At 46.8% G+C, this 15,479-nt stretch overlaps 1 pseudogene; it reads left to right on the top strand.

The window, feature by feature from the left end:
• The first annotated feature begins 4,302 nt into the window (after nucleotides 1-4,302).
• Nucleotides 4,303-8,318, top strand: LOC126964120 (beta-galactoside alpha-2,6-sialyltransferase 1-like; annotated as a pseudogene).
• The last annotated feature ends 7,161 nt before the right edge of the window (nucleotides 8,319-15,479 follow it).

The raw sequence follows: 15,479 nt of genomic DNA, 5'->3' as shown, positions 1-15,479 counted from the left end.
ATCAAAAATGGCTCAAGGAACAGGGAGAGTTTAGCTATGAACCCTAGCAAGGCAGGGCCAAGGGCACTGATTATGGACAAGGTTCAAAGAGGACAGAAAGAAAGCAGACCTGCAGAATGTCCACGAGCTGGAGTCCCAGGCTTGAGGCAGCTTTGAAGTCTGTGACTGTGGCCATAGTGTGGGCCCCCAGCCAACAGGCCCTGTCTCCCATATGCATTTTAAGGGAGGCTGTCATTTTTTGTTTTCTGGTGTTTTTTTAATGTGGAAAGTTCCCACAGAGCTGCTAGGGACTCAGAATCTGTTTGATTCAGGCAAGGAAGCTTAAACAATTTTATGTTAGTTTAGGTTCCCCCAGAAGAAAGCCCTGAGGCAGGGATTCAAGGTTAATGTGGGACATCATCTGAGGAGCAGGTAGGGGTGGAAGGAAGTGAGGCAAGGAAGGAGGAAAGGCGGTCAGTACAGGGTGCAGTATCAAGCCAGTTATTATTGTGAGCAATTAGAGCTCAATTTCAAGGAAAAACTCTGGAAAATGAGAGAGGGAAGGTGGCTGGCATATTTGGGGTTTTTATACACCAACGCCAGTCAGCCATTGTTGAGGGTCACTAGGGGAAAGGATGTTAATTACTCAGCCAACACAGAGATTCAGATCCTGGTTGATCAATCTGTTATTTGTTTATTGGCCATTTGGGTCTCTCTTCTGTGAATTATATATTCATAGTCTTTCCCCATTTTTCTATTGGGTTGTTTATCTTTTTCATATTGATTCATAAGTGTTACTTATATATCCAAATATCCAGTTACTAATCTTTTCTTCATTATATGTATGGCTATTTTTCCAGGTTGTGATTCACCTATTAACTTTCTCTGTGGTATTGTTTAATAAATATTTATTTTCTTCTCTTTTTTTTTGAGACAGAGTCTCACTCTGTCACCCAGGCTGGAGTGCAGAGTCGTCGGCTTACTGCAACCTTCACCTCCTGGGTTCAAGTAATTCTTCTGCCTCAGCCACCTAAGTAGCTGGGATTACAGGTACTCACTACCACATCCAGCTAATTTTTGTATTTTTAGTAGAAACGGGGTTTCACCATGTTGGCCAGGCTGGTTTCAAACTCCTGACCCCAAGTGATCTGCCCACCTCGGCCTCCCGAAGTGTTGGGATTACAGGCGTGAGCCACCACACCTGGCCAGTATTTCCATTTTTAATATAGACAAATTTATCAATCTATTCTTTATAGTCTCTGCTTTTTGTGTCTTATTTAATAAATTCTTATCTTGGCCAGGCACAGTGGCTCACACCTATAATCCCAGCACTTTGGGAGGCAAAGGTGGGCAATTACAAGGTCAAGAGATGGAGACCATCCTGGCCAACATGGTGAAATCCCGTCTCTACTAAAAATACAAAAATTAACTGGGCATGGTGGAACGCACCTGTAGTCCCAGCTACTTGGGAGGGTGGCACAGGAGGATCGCTTGAACCCGGGAGGCTGAGGTTGCAGTGAGCCAAGATGGTGCCACTGCACTCCAGCCTGGCGACCGAGTGAGACTCCTTCTCAAAAAAAAAAAAAAAAAAAAAAGAAAAGAAAAGAAAGAAGAAATCTTTATCTTGTGCTAACAAAAATGATAGCTAGGCATCTTAAACTTTTACTTTTTAGAGATAGTCTTTAGTCCACCTGGACATTGTTATATAATGATGCAATATAGGAATCCAATATTTAAGTTTTAATCATAGAAAATGCCAAACATACACAAAAGTAGAGAGAATAGTACAATGAATGCAATACCTGGGTCACTTCAACAATTAATTTATTTTAGCAAATTAAAGCAGGAATAAACACTTATTATCTCACACAATTTCTGTGAATCAGAACTTCAGGAGTGGCTTATCTGGGTGTCCTGGTCTGAGGTCTTTCAGTCAAATTGTCAGCTTGGTCTACAGTCATCTGAAGCCTCAACAGAGGCTAAAGGATCTGTTCTAAGGTGGCTCACACCTATGGCTCTTAAATTGTTGGCAGGAGGCACCAGTTTCTGGCTCTATGAATCTCTCCACAGAGCTGCTGGAGTGACCTTCTCCCAGTGCCACTGATCTGAAACAGAGCAAGGAGAAAGTTGCAAAGCCTCTTATGACCTAGTCTTGGGGGACATACTTCTGTATTCATTAGGAGTGAGTCATTAAGTCCTACCACACTCAAGAGAGGGAAATCAGGTTCCACCATTTTTTTTTTTTTTTTTTGAGACAGAATTTGCACTTGTTGCCCAGGCTGGCATGCAATGGCACAATCTCGGCTCACTACAACCTTCACCTCCCGGGTTCAAGCCATCCTTCTGCCTCACCCTCCCGAGTAGCTGGGATTATAGGCATGAGCCACCACGCCCGGCTAATTTTGTGTTTTTAGTAGAGATGGGGGTTTTACCATGTTGGCCAAGCTAGTCTCAAACTCCTGACCTCAGGTGATCCACCCACCTCAGGCTTCCAAAGTGCTGGGATTACAGCTGTGAGCCATTGTGCCTGGCAAGGCTCCACCTTTTAAAGAGAGAAATGTCAAAGAGCTAGTGAACATTTTTAAACCGGCACATAACATGGCCAATCTTTTGTCATTTGAGCACAGTTTGTATCAGTGCATAACTTCTGCGCATTACTCCAGAACCTCTCGAGCTCACTTGTCTCTTAATCCAGCCATTGCTGCCTCAATTCTGTATAGAATCTCACCAGCTTCACACAGCTATAGCCTGACACTTCCTCAGGACTTCTCTTTAATGCTGCAGAATGGGATACAGTGGAAATCAGCTCTGTACCCAGGCATGCCCATGGTCTTAGCACTCCTAGAGGCAAACTTTGACCAATGGGAAATAAGAACCCTCCTTAACTGCTTCCCCCTTTCCTTCCTAGATCAACAGTCCTAAAACACACCACATGCAGCTTGTCAGAGGTCCTTTGGGATTAAAGAATCACTCTTAGTGGTGGCCAACGTAATCATGCTTCCTTGCATTGGCTTTCCCAGCTTCCCTATTTAAATCACCACCCTGCTCTGCTGTTCCCTGAGATCTCCTTCATTAAAACCTTCCCACATAGCCTTTGTATCAGATTATGCTTTCTGGAGAACCCAGGCTAAGATACAGTTGGTTACAAACAAGGTCCACACTTTGAATTTGATTTGGTCAGTGTTTTCTTTTTATTATGTGTATTATGTGTGCATATATCTATATATATATAGATATATATAGAGATATATATATATATTTTTTGGAGACAGGGTCTTTCTCTGTCTCCCAGGCTGGAGGGCAGTGGTGCAATCTCGGCTTACTGCAACCTCTGCCTCCCGGGTTCAAGCGATTCTCCTGCCTCAGCTTCCTGAGTAGGTGAGATTACAGGCCCCTGCCACCACGCCCCCAGCTAATCTTTTTTGTACTTTTTGTTGTTGTTTTTTGTTTGTTTGTTTGTTTGGTAGAGATGGGGTTACACCATGTTGACCAGGCTGGTCTTGAACTCCTGACCTCAAGTGATCTGCCCACCTCAGACTCCCAAAGTGTTGGGATTATAGGCATGAGCCACTGTGCCTAGCCTGGCCTATTAGATCTCCCTGATTTGTAGATTGTAAGGCAAGAGAAGGGAGAAGGCGCTTCCTTTGCATTTGAGCAATGCAAATACAGAGCATTTCCATCACTACAGACAGTTCCATTAGAGCTGGCCTAAAACTATCATTTCATTTCAGTTCTAGTATTTGTAATTTCTAGTATTTAATTCTTTTTGTTTTGGAGGCAGAGTCTTGCTCTGTCCCCCAGGTTGGAGTGCAGTGGTGCAATCTCGGCTCACTTCGCCTCCCAGGTTCAAGCGATTCTCCTGCCTCAGTCTCCTGAGTAGCTGGGATTACAGGTGTGTGCCACCACGCCCGGCTAATTTTTGTATTTTTAGTAGAGACAGGGTTTTGCCATGTTGGCCAGGCTGGTCTCGAACTCCCGACCTCAGGTGATCTGCCCGCCTCAGCCTACCAAAGTGCTGGGATTACAGGCGTGAGCCACCGCGCCCGGCCACCACAAGCTATGTTTTCTTGTGCAGTTGTGGTCAGCTCAGTAATACACCATCTTGCATTTGCCTGCCTTCCTTCCCCTGGTCCCTAAGTTTTGTTACCCTAGGATTGCGCCTCCCATTAAGGCTTTCCCATGAAACGTTTGCCTCTTGCTCTATTCTCTAGGGAATCCAGGCAAAGACAGTTTCCCAGAATCTTCTCCTTCATTAGGGTAAAAATCAGTGCTGGGAATTAAAGTATTAATGAGCACTCCAAATGAGTCTTATGACCAGCAAGTATGGCTGGCATAACCTTAAGGCATCCTCAGCTCTCAGATCTTGCATCAACGGGAAATGAGCTGCTAAAGCTGTGCAGAATTCAGAAGGGGAATCCATCCCAGAAACACTTTAGATGTGATCACGGAGGACAATGGACAAAGAGGATGGGCAAAGGGAGCAGCCCAGAGACAATGAAGCGGGCTAACTGAAGAACAGTGTCTGCTGCCCAAGCCAAGAGCGCTTGTGCTTGCTGCTCCTGTGTTGCAGGGAGGTAATGTGTGCTGTGAACTGGTGACCACCTTTTGAGGTTCTCCTTCTCTCCTGTTACAGTGTTATTTTTTATTGAGGTTCTTCCATCCTTCTTTCAACAACTGGATTTTTTTCTTTTTTTGAGAGTGTTATTTATCTGTCGTACCATTGGTAGTCACATCTGGACCTAAATTAGAAGAATGCAGCTGGCTCCCTGCCCCTCCACCCCGCTCTTCTTCCCCTCTTCCAGCCTCTCCTCCTTCCCCAGTCTTCTGGTCTCCTCCACCGTGCAGCCTCTGTCCCAGCTCTTCCCCAGCAGACCCCTTCTCTGGGATTCCCTTCTGGGGCTCCCAGCCCCCTGGTTCTCCTGCCCCTGCCAAGCACATATTCTGCAGGCACCTGGGGAAGGGACGTCCTGGGCAGGGCCTGGCAGGGGAAGACGTCTGGGGCACTGCCCAGTGTTAACAGAGGGAGCTACCAAGAACCAAGTAGGGTGGAGCAACCGCAGCCTCTGTAGCCCAGAGTGCAGGGAGCAAGGACAGAGCTGGTTTTGCAGAGCCCTGCAGCCAGCAGTCCTGAGAAAAGCAGTGAATGTCATGGAGCCCAGCTGAAATGAACTGGTCCCCTTGAGCCTGACCCAAGCCCTGGTGCCAGAGTTCTATCCCAGAGCTGAGATGTTTTTGATCATCTTGAGAAAAATAAGCCTTGGCCTCCAGGCCAAATAAAGCAAACTTTTCTCCCATAGAGAATAGTGCTAGTTCCTAGCCAGGCGTGGTGGCTCAGCCTGTAATCCCAGCACTTTGGGAGGCCGAGGCGGGCGGATCACGAGGTCAGGAGTACGAGACTATCCTGGCTAACACGGTGAAACCCCGTCTCTACTAAAAATACAAAAAAATTAGCCGGGCGCTGTGTCGGGAGCCTATAGTCCCAGCTGCTCGGGAGGCTGAGGCAGGAGAATGGCGTGAACCCGGGAGGTGGAGCTTGCAGTAAGCCGAGATCGTGGGGCTTCGCTCCAGCCTGGGCAACAAGTGAAACTCCGTCTCAAAAAAAAAAAAAAAGAGAGAGAATAGTGCTAGTTCCTGAGGACCTGGAGGGCCCACAGCCCTGGGACACTAGCCAGAATCTTCCCTGCTTTCTTTCTCAGAACGAAGTGGCTTACCTGAACACATCTTCCTCCTGGCTCACACCAACCTGCAGAAAACTTCAGCTGGTCTGTCCTGGCCTTTCTCCTGTTTGCGGTCATCTGTGTGTGAAGGAAAAAGAAGAAAGGGAATTACTATGATTCCCTTAAATTTCAAACCAAGAAATTCCAGATGTTGAAGAGTCTGGGGAAAGTGGCCATGAGGTCTTATTACCAATCTGCATCCTCAAGCAGCACCCAAGACCCCCACAGGGGCAGTGAGGCCCTCAGCAACCCCAGAGGCCCAGCCAAGGCTATCCAGAGGCCTCCTTCCAGGTGTGGAACAATGACAGCTTTTCCAAAAACCTTATCCCCAGGCTGCAAACCACCTGGAAGAATTATTTAAGCATGAAAAAGTACAGTGTCCTACAAGGGGCCAGGGCCCACCATTAAGTTCAGTGCAGAGGCCCTGCGCTGCCACCTCCTGGACCATGTGAACGTATCCACAGTAGCGACCACAGATTTTCTCTTCAGTACCTCTGCGTAGGAGGGTTACCTGCCCGAGGGCAGCATTAGGACCCAAGCCACGTCTTGGGGCAAGTGTGCTGTTTTCTCGTCAGCAGGATCTCTGAAGTCCTCGCAACTGGGCAGAGATCTAGATGATCATGATGCAGTCTTGAGGTTTAATGAGGCACCCACAGCCAACTTCCATCAAGATGTAGCCACAAAACTACCATTCGCCTGCTGAACTCTCAGTTGGTCACCACAAAAAGGCATTTCCTCAGAGACAGTCTGTACAATGAAGGAATCCTAATTGTATGGGACGCATCTATATATCATTCAGATATTTCAAAGTGGTACCAGAATCCAGACTATAATTTCTTTAATAACTACAAGAGCTATCATAAGCTGCACCCCAATCTGCCCTTTTACATCCTCAAGTCCCAGGTGCCTTGGGAGTTGTGGGACATCCTGCAAGAAATCTCCCTAGAAGAGATTCAGTGATGCCTCCATCCTCTGGGATACTTGGTGTCATTATCATGATGACGCTGTGTGACCAGGTGGATATTTACAAGTTCCTACCATCCAAGCACGAGACAGACTTGGGCTGCTATCACCAGCAGTTCTTCAACAGCGCCTGCACGATGGGCGCCCACCACCCGCTGCTGTATTTGGTGAAGTGCCTCTATGAGGGCACAGGTGAGGACATTTACCTGCTTGGAAAAGCTACACTGCCTGGCTTCTGGGCCATTCACTGCTAAGCACGGGCTCCCTGGTTTTTTATGAATGGTCTCTTGGCCACCCCAGCCTGGGAAGCCCATTTTCCTGAACAATCCCAGCTTGCGCTTGCACTCTAGGGACCTCTGTCAGCAAGATCTCTGGGAATTCAGGAGCCTGAGGGCAAGAAGTCAGGCCCAGCCTCCCCTATAGTCACAAAGAGTGTATGAGCCGAGAGCCTTCTGCCACACACACACACACACACACACATGCACACACGCATACACCCACACCAGCATTCTCTCCAGACCCCATCCTCCCCACTTTCCACACAGGTAGATGCAAGATCTACCTTTCCCAACAGGGCTGCCAAAGCTGGACTTTGTTCCAACTGAATGATGTCATTCTCACAAACTGATTCTCTATATTGCTTGAAATCTGCACCTAGATATTGATTTCATGTTGTAGGCCAGGCGCAGTGGCTCACACCTATAATCCCAGCACTTTGAGAGGCTGAGGCAGGCAGATCACTTGAGGCCAGGAGCTCAAGACCAGCCTGGCCAACATGATGAAACCCCATCTCTACTCAAAATACAAAAATTAGCTGGGTGTGGTGGTGATTAGTCCACCTTCTCTCTTGTTATTCACAGTTCAGTGTGAGAGATTGACATCTAAATAGGCAGTTAGGATTCAGAGTGCTCACTGCACGGGGGCTTGTAGAGAGATGGGCTTGCTGTCAGGGCACCCAGGAAGGCCACACACTTACTGTGTCTGTGGGTCAGACAAGGCTTCATAGCACTGGGACATTTGAGTGTGTCTTAGAGGAAGAGGAGAAACATGGCAAGCAGATTATGTCTGAGTAATGTGAGTTGTGTGTTTCTTTCTTCCCATATTTATTCTCTAAGACCTGCCTGAACTTAGAGGCTCAAGAGAGATATATGTATGTATGTATGTATGAATGGATATGGATATACCTATGTACCTATATATATAATTTTTTGAGACAGGGTCTCACTGTGTCACCCAGGCTAGAGTGCAATCACAGCTTACTGCAGCCTCGACCTCCCGGACTCAATTGATCCTCCCACCTCCGCCTCCCAAGTAGCTGGAATGACACGCATGCACCACGAAGTCTGGCTATTTTGTTGTTGTTGTTGTTGTTGTTGTTGTTGTTGTTGCTGTTGTTATTTGTAGAGATGCAGTCTCCCTATATTGCCCAGGCTGCAGTGATCCTCCTACCTCAGCCTCCCAAAGTGCTGGGATTACAGAGCCACTGCACCCAGCCTCAAGACTTTTTTGACAAAGCCCCCTACCCACGCCTGAGATAGTGAGCGCAACCTCACAGCAGACAACAGAGAAGCCAGGTCCCTAAAACCTGATTTCTCTAGGCTCGGCCTGGCCTGACCCTATCCTACCAGCTGGGTTTGCACACCATACTCCAACTCTTCCTTTTTATTTTTTTTTTTTTATTTTTTTTATTTTTTTTTTGAGACGGAGTCTCGCTCTGCTGCCCAGGCTGGAGTGCAGTGGCCGGATCTCAGCTCACTGCAAGCTCCGCCTCCCGGGTTCACGCCATTCTCCTGCCTCAGCCTCCCGAGTAGCTGGGACTATAGGCGCCCGCCACCTCACCCGGCTAGTTTTTTGTATTTTTTTTAGTACAGACGGGGTTTCACCGTGTCAGCCAGGATGGTCTCGATCTCCTGACCTTGTGATCCGCCCGTCTCGGCCTCCCAAAGTGCTGGGATTACAGGCTTGAGCCACCGCGCCCGGCCAACTCTTCCTTTTTAATACCCATTCCCAAACCTCCTCCTAACTATCACCTTTCTTTTCCTTTTTAAACCCTTTTTAAACCCATCTTCCCCTCCCAAATTACTTTTAAGCATTTTTGGCTTTAAAGTATCCTGAACCCAATGTCTTTGACCTCATGGGCCTTCTGCAAAAGGTGTCTCATGGAATGGGGTGGGGGTTGTGCTTCTCCAGAACTTATGTCACTCTCAGAGGTCAGAACCTTGGAGATCAAAACTGATTCTCACCAGGTATGAGGGGTGTGATATCAGATTGCTATGCCAATCTGATAGTGGAGTATGGCACCCCATTTCCTCCCTGCAAGGGAACAACATCAGAGTCTGTGGGCAGAGGCTGGCTCCCTGTGGTTAGCAAACATACTCCCCCGATGGTTTTGCTGAATCCCCTCTCCCTGGTAGGGAACCCCACCGGATTATTCTGGCCCTGGTGTAGAGAAGTTAAAGGGCTCACTCAAGATCATGAAGTCATGCTGTAGAGCCAGGGTTCCTGGACCCAGGCCTCTGGACTCTCAGGGCTGGCCCCATGCGCTCAAGGGGATCTAATGTTTGAGCTCCAAAGCAACCACCTTGGAGCTGGGATCCTCATTTCCTGCCAAACCCTCAGCTTATACAGGCAGGAGAAAGAGCCCTGGAGTGAGAAGACCTGGGTTTTCAAATTGATGCTCCCCTACTTACTAGCTGTGCTATTTTGGGCAAATTCCCTTCCCTGGCCTCTGTTTCCACATCTGTACAGAAGCGATGATGATCCCACCCCCAGTGCTGTTGTGAGGATTACCTGAACACACTTGTCCTATCCTCAGAGAGTTACCTTTCCTATTGAGAAACAACTACCCTACTTGGGACACTCAAGAAACCACCCAAGGCTACGGACAAAGAAGAACGTGCTCTCCTCCTCACTGCCTGCCTGCCACTCGGGTGTGATTCTGCTTGGGAATGGACAGAGAACTTGGGCTGCTTACCTGCTGGATGGGACGAGTTCTTTACCCTTCTCTGGGCCCATGAATTCCTGGTTTGTTTTATGTTCTGATTTGACGCACTCATTGTAATCTTTGAATCATGATCATTGAGTGCCGAATAAGGTGGCATTCTGTCAATGGTAAATACATGTTGGTGTGGAGACTGAGACTACACGGAGTGGAATCTAGTTTTTAATTTTTATTATTAATATAAGAGATCAGATTAATTTAAATGTGATTCTGAAGTGTATAAAACTTTTAACTCGGCTGGGCGCAGTGGCTCAAGCCTGTAATCCCAGCACTTTGGGAGGTCGAGACGGGCGGATCACGAGGTCAGGAGATTGAGACCATCCTGGCTAACACGGTGAAACCCCTTCTCTACTAAAAAATACAAAAAACTAGCTGGGCGAGGTGGTGGGCGCCTGTAGTCCCAGCTATGCGGGAGGCTGAGGCGGGAGAATGATGTAAACCCGGGAGGCGGAGCTTGCAGTGAGCTGAGATCCGGCCACTGCACTCCAGCCTGGGCAACAGAGCCAGACTCCGTCTCAAAAAAAAAAAACTTGGCCGGGCACGGTGGCTCAAGCCTGTAATCCCAGCACTTTGGGAGGGCGAGACGGGTGGATCACGAGGTCAGGAGATCGAGACCATCCTGGCTAACACGGTGAAACCCCGTCTCTACTAAGAAATACAAAAAAACTAGCCGGGCGAGGTGGCGGGCGCCTGTAGTCCCAGCTATGCGGGAGGCTGAGGCCGGAGAATGGCGTGAACCCGGGAGGCGGAGCTTGCAGTGAGCTGAGATCCGGCCACTGCACTCCAGCCTGGGCTACAGAGTGAGACTCCGTCTCAAAAAAAAAAAAAAAAACAAAAAAAAAAAAACTTTTAACTCTGGAACTTCTGTGCTATCAGTATGTGGGAACTTTGGTAAAATACAAATAAGATATAGGTGTTATTGTTGGTCTGGTGAGCTGTTTAAATAATATTTGTGGCAGATAATTTAAAATTAACATTTTTTTTTTTTTTGAGACTCTCTCCGTCAGAGAGAGTCTCTCTCCGTCAGAGAGAGTCTCTCTCCGTCACCCAGGCTGGGGAGAAGTAGCGCAATCTCGGCTCACTGCAACCTCCACCTCCTGGGCTCAGGGAATTCTACCTAGGCCTCCTGAGTAGCTGGGATTACAGGTATGCACTACCACGCCCAGCTAATTTTGTATTTTTAGTAGAGATAGGGTTTCACCATGTTGGCCAGGCTGGTCTCAAACTCCTGACCTCAAGTGATCCACCCGCCTCAGCCTCCTGAAGTGCTGGGATTACAGGTGTGAGCCAACGCGCTCAGCCTAAAAATTACATCTTAATGTTTCCTTTGTCTATGGGGTTCTGTCTTCTTCAATAGCCATCCATGCGTATCCTCTCTAATCCTTCCACAAATCAAATAAGCTATTTCTATTTGTGTCTTCCCTCTTCCTTCCTTCCTTCCTTTCTCCCTCTCTTCTTTCTTCCTTCCTTTCTTTCTATCTTCCTTCCTTTCTTTCTTTTTCTTTCTTTCTTTCTTTTTCTTTCTTTCTTCCTGTCTCCCTTTCTTTTTCTCCTTCCCTTTCTCTCTTTCTTTCTCTCCTTCCTTTCTTTCCTTTCTCCCTCTCTCTCTTTCTCTCCCTTCCTTCTCTTTCTTTCTTTCTCTTTCTTTCTTTCCCTTTCTTTCTTTCTCTCTCCCTCCCTTTCTTTTTCTCCTTCCCTTTCTCTCTTTCTCTCTTTCTCTCCTTCCTTTCTTTCTTTCCTTTCTCCCTCTCTCTTTCTCCCTTCCTTCTCTCCTTCCTTCCTTTCTTTCTTTCTTCCCTTCCCTTCCCCTTCCTCCCTCCCTTCCCCTCCCTTCCTCCCTCCCTTCCCCTCCCTCCCTCCCTCCGTCCCTCCCTCCCTTCTTTCTTTCTTTCTTTCTTTCTTTCTTTCTTTCTTTCTTTCTTTCTTTCTTTCTTTCTTTCTTTCTTTCTTTCTTTCTTTCTTTCTTTCTTTCTTTCTTTCTTTCTTTCTTTCTTTCTCTTTCTTTCTTTCTTCACTCTGTCACCCAGGGTGGAGTACAGTGCTCTGATCTCCGCTCACTGCAACCTCCGCCTCCCAGGTTCAAGTGATTCTCCTCCATTAGCCTCCTGAGTAGCTGGGATTACAGGTGCCTGCCACCACCTCGACTAACTTTTTTATTTTTAGTAGAGACAGGGTTTCGCCATGTCGGCCAGGGTTGTCTTGAACTCCTGACCTCAGGTGATCCACCTGCCTTGGCCACCCAAAGTGTTGAGATTACAGGCATGAGCCACGGAGCCCAGCCTATTGGTGTATTTCAGTCTTTACTTTTAGTAAAAAATGAAAGATTAATGTGATCTGAAGAGAAACTAGAGTATGCTATTGCTTTAAAGTTGAGACACCAGTCTCAGAAACTTCTGAAACCTGCCTAAGCTAATTCTGAATTACCCAAAGATTATGTAAAATTTTAAAATAAATGTGTTTTAAAAAAATAAAAAGAATGCAGCTAACACCCAAGTGATGGAAGCCACCCCCTCACACATCCACTTTCCCTCCCACAGCAGACATGGCCTGACGTGAGCTATTTCAGTTTGGGGAGGGGATGTTTTTGTTTGTGTGTCCCCAGAAGCATATTCTGAGACGAAGAATCCATTGCAAGGAGTTTATCTGGAAGGTAAAGGAAAACACTGGTGGGAGAGGGGGAAAGTAAGACAACTAATGTAGGGTGTATTATCAAGCCAGTTACCACTGTGTGCAATTGGAGCACAATCTCATGGGGAACTCTGGGAGCCTGCATAGAATGCGCGCCACAGTGTTATCCCACTACAAGGAGTGAGGGGGCTGCGGTATTTATACATCAACTCCCATCAGTCATTGGTTAAGAGTAGCTCCCAAAGAGGGAGAAACATTCATTCTTCATACTTCTGGCCTGCTGTGCTGGTGGCAAAGTAGGGAACAGTCAGAGAAAGCCTTCAGGCAAAGAAATGCACATGCTGGCAGCTGGAAATCAGCCCAGAATGCACTAAAGTGGCAAGAACAAGGGTATGGGCAGGGCAATGACAGTGTTTATTGCGAGAAGTGGGAGAGCTTTTCTTCAATTGTGAACTAGCTATATTATCTTAAATAGGGACTTTTTAGCATTTTTGAAATTGGTAGGCACACATGTGAATACCAGGCAGTTAAAGAAGTGAAATGCAGCAGAGTGTAGTGTGATCCCAACACTTTGGGAGGCCAAGGTGGGAGGAATGCTTAAGCCCAGGAGTTCGAGATTAGCTTGGGCAGCATAGCGAACCCCAGCTTCACAAAAAAATTAAAAAGAAGATCCTGCCATTTGCTATAGCATGGTTGAATCTGGAAGACATTATGCTAAGTAAAATAAACCAGATACAGAAAGAAAAATACTGCATGATCTCACTTATGTGTAGGATCTTAAAAAAAAAAAAAAAAATGGCAAGGCCAGGATGGTGGCTCACAACCGTAATCCCAGCCCTTTGGGAGGCTGCAGCAGGAGGCTCGCTTGAGTCTAGGAGCTCGAGACCAGCCCAGGCAACATGGAGAAACTTGGTCTCTACGAAAAAATTAAAAAATTAGCTGGATGTGACAGCACAGGCCTATAGTCCCAGCTACTCAGGAGGCTGGGGTGGGAGGACCACTTGAGCCCAGGAGGTCGAGGCTGCAGTGAGCCTTGATTGCATCACTGTACTCCAGCCTGGGCAACAGAGAGAGACCCTGTCTGGGGGGAAAAAAGTTGAATACATAGAGAATAAAACAGTAAAACCGTGGTTATGGGAGTGAGGAGGAGGAAATAGGGAGATGTAGGTCAAAGAATACAAAGAGTAGGTGTGTAGGACTAAGTAGTCCAGAGACCTGACAAACAACATGAGGTTTACAGTTAGTCATAGTGTATTGTAGTTGAGATTTTTGCTAAAAGAATAGATTTTAGTTGCTTTTGCCACACACACACACACACACAATGGGCAATTATGTGAGGTGATAAATATATGAATTTGCTTGACTATGGTAACCATTTCATGATCTACAGCAAGCTTGTCCAACCTGCGGCCCGCAGGCTGCATGTGACCCAGAACAGCTTTGAATGTAGCCCAACACAAATTCATAAACTTTCTTAAAACATCGTCTATCATTAGTGTTAGTGTATTTGATGTGTGGCCCAAGATAATTCTTCTTCCACTCTTCCAATGTGGCCCAGGAAAGCCAAAAGATCAGACACCCCTGATCTACATGTATGTCAAAATATCATGTTGTACATCTTAAATATATACAATAAAACAAAAAGAACCACGTCCCTGTCACAAAACTGACAAATGTCCCCAGCAGATCAATATCGCTAGTTCAGTGTGGTAGGCACCATTGGAGGCCCAGTCAGATCCCTTTTACTCACCCTAGCACTCAGCCCCTAGTTCCCCTAAGTGCTGCCTGCTGCCGCCAGAGGCTCACAGCTGCACCTTTCATCAGAAAATTGCCCTCGGCAGGAGAGGGTCACTCTGCTTGAAACATTATCCCTCAGGAGGACATTCCACATCCAAAGATAAGGGGTACAAAAGGCAGCCCCCTTTGCCTCACTGGGGGACAAAGATAAGGGCAATTGATACTTCAGAGCTCTTCTAGGGATCAGGCTGAAGCTAGACTTCAGCTGGACTCATCTTCACCCAACTCCTTCCCCTGCCCTATCCTGTGTCTCTCACTCCATCACAGGTTTTTCCTGAGAGCGCTCCCTCCATTAATCAAGGGCAGTGAATTTGCTGTCTCAGGCTCTGCTTTTAAGACGCCCAACCAAAGACACCCCTTCAGTAGGACACAATGATGGCTTGACCCAGAGGAAGACACATGACCCCAAAATAGCTACAGCCTTCTGGGGCATTGATACGGACTCTGGGAAGAAGCAGGTATGTCTCTTTCTAAGGTTATGAGCTACATGTAAGAAAATTGTGGTAGGTGTAGGTTAATTTTACTCCCTAACATATATTTCACCCCTGATAACACTACATCCATTGTGCAGGAAAGGGGAGGGAGCTACCTTCCTCTCATTCTCAGTTCCTCTACTTTGGGTGGAGGTGAATTATCTTTGAGCCCATAGTTGGGCATGTAACCCACATCTGATTAATCATGTTCCCGTGGCCACAGAGATTGTTTGCATAGCCTTGCGTCCCAATGAGAGCCATTGAAATATGGGATTGTTAAGAGAGAGAAAAACTCTTTATCCCTGGACTAAGAGCATCAAGGATGAGAAGAACCTAGGGCTGCTGGAAGGTGACATGAGGGACTGTTCTGAGAATGAAGCCAACAAACACAGCAGCAGGCAGGCTCCTAATGGAGGTCGTGAAACAAGCCCAAACGGTTGACATTGTTGAAGCTCTTGGCTTAAGCTCCCTTACAAGCCAACCCTATCCTAGATTACACGTCTTTGATTATACGGGCTAGTAAGTTCTCTTATTTTGTTTGTTTAGGCTAATTTAGAATGAATTTTATAACACTCACAACCCAAACAGTTCTGATAGACGGCAATGATGGCAAGCCTGAAGCTGCTGGAAAATACATTACAGCCATGTGGAGAGACTGGGTGACAATAAAACCTACTCATGAAAAGGAAAGAATTAGAACCAAGAGAGGAAGAGAGAGCAAGCAATTGCTGTGAGCAGTGTCTAAGAACCAGGATCCTGCTGTTTCTGAAGCATACTGCTCCCCTGGGTTCTCATTCAATTATTGAACCAACAAATGCACTCCCCACCACCCTTTTTTTGTTTGTTTTTCAACTTTAGTTAAGCTTTATCATTCCTAAAGGAAAGAGCTTTGACAGCCACAATACCCTTTTTGTTTTCTCG

This window comes from Macaca thibetana, chromosome 10 (genome assembly GCF_024542745.1).
Source record: "Macaca thibetana thibetana isolate TM-01 chromosome 10, ASM2454274v1, whole genome shotgun sequence".
Lineage (NCBI taxonomy): Eukaryota > Metazoa > Chordata > Mammalia > Primates > Cercopithecidae > Macaca > Macaca thibetana.
This window is presented reverse-complemented; position numbering and strand designations above follow the sequence as displayed.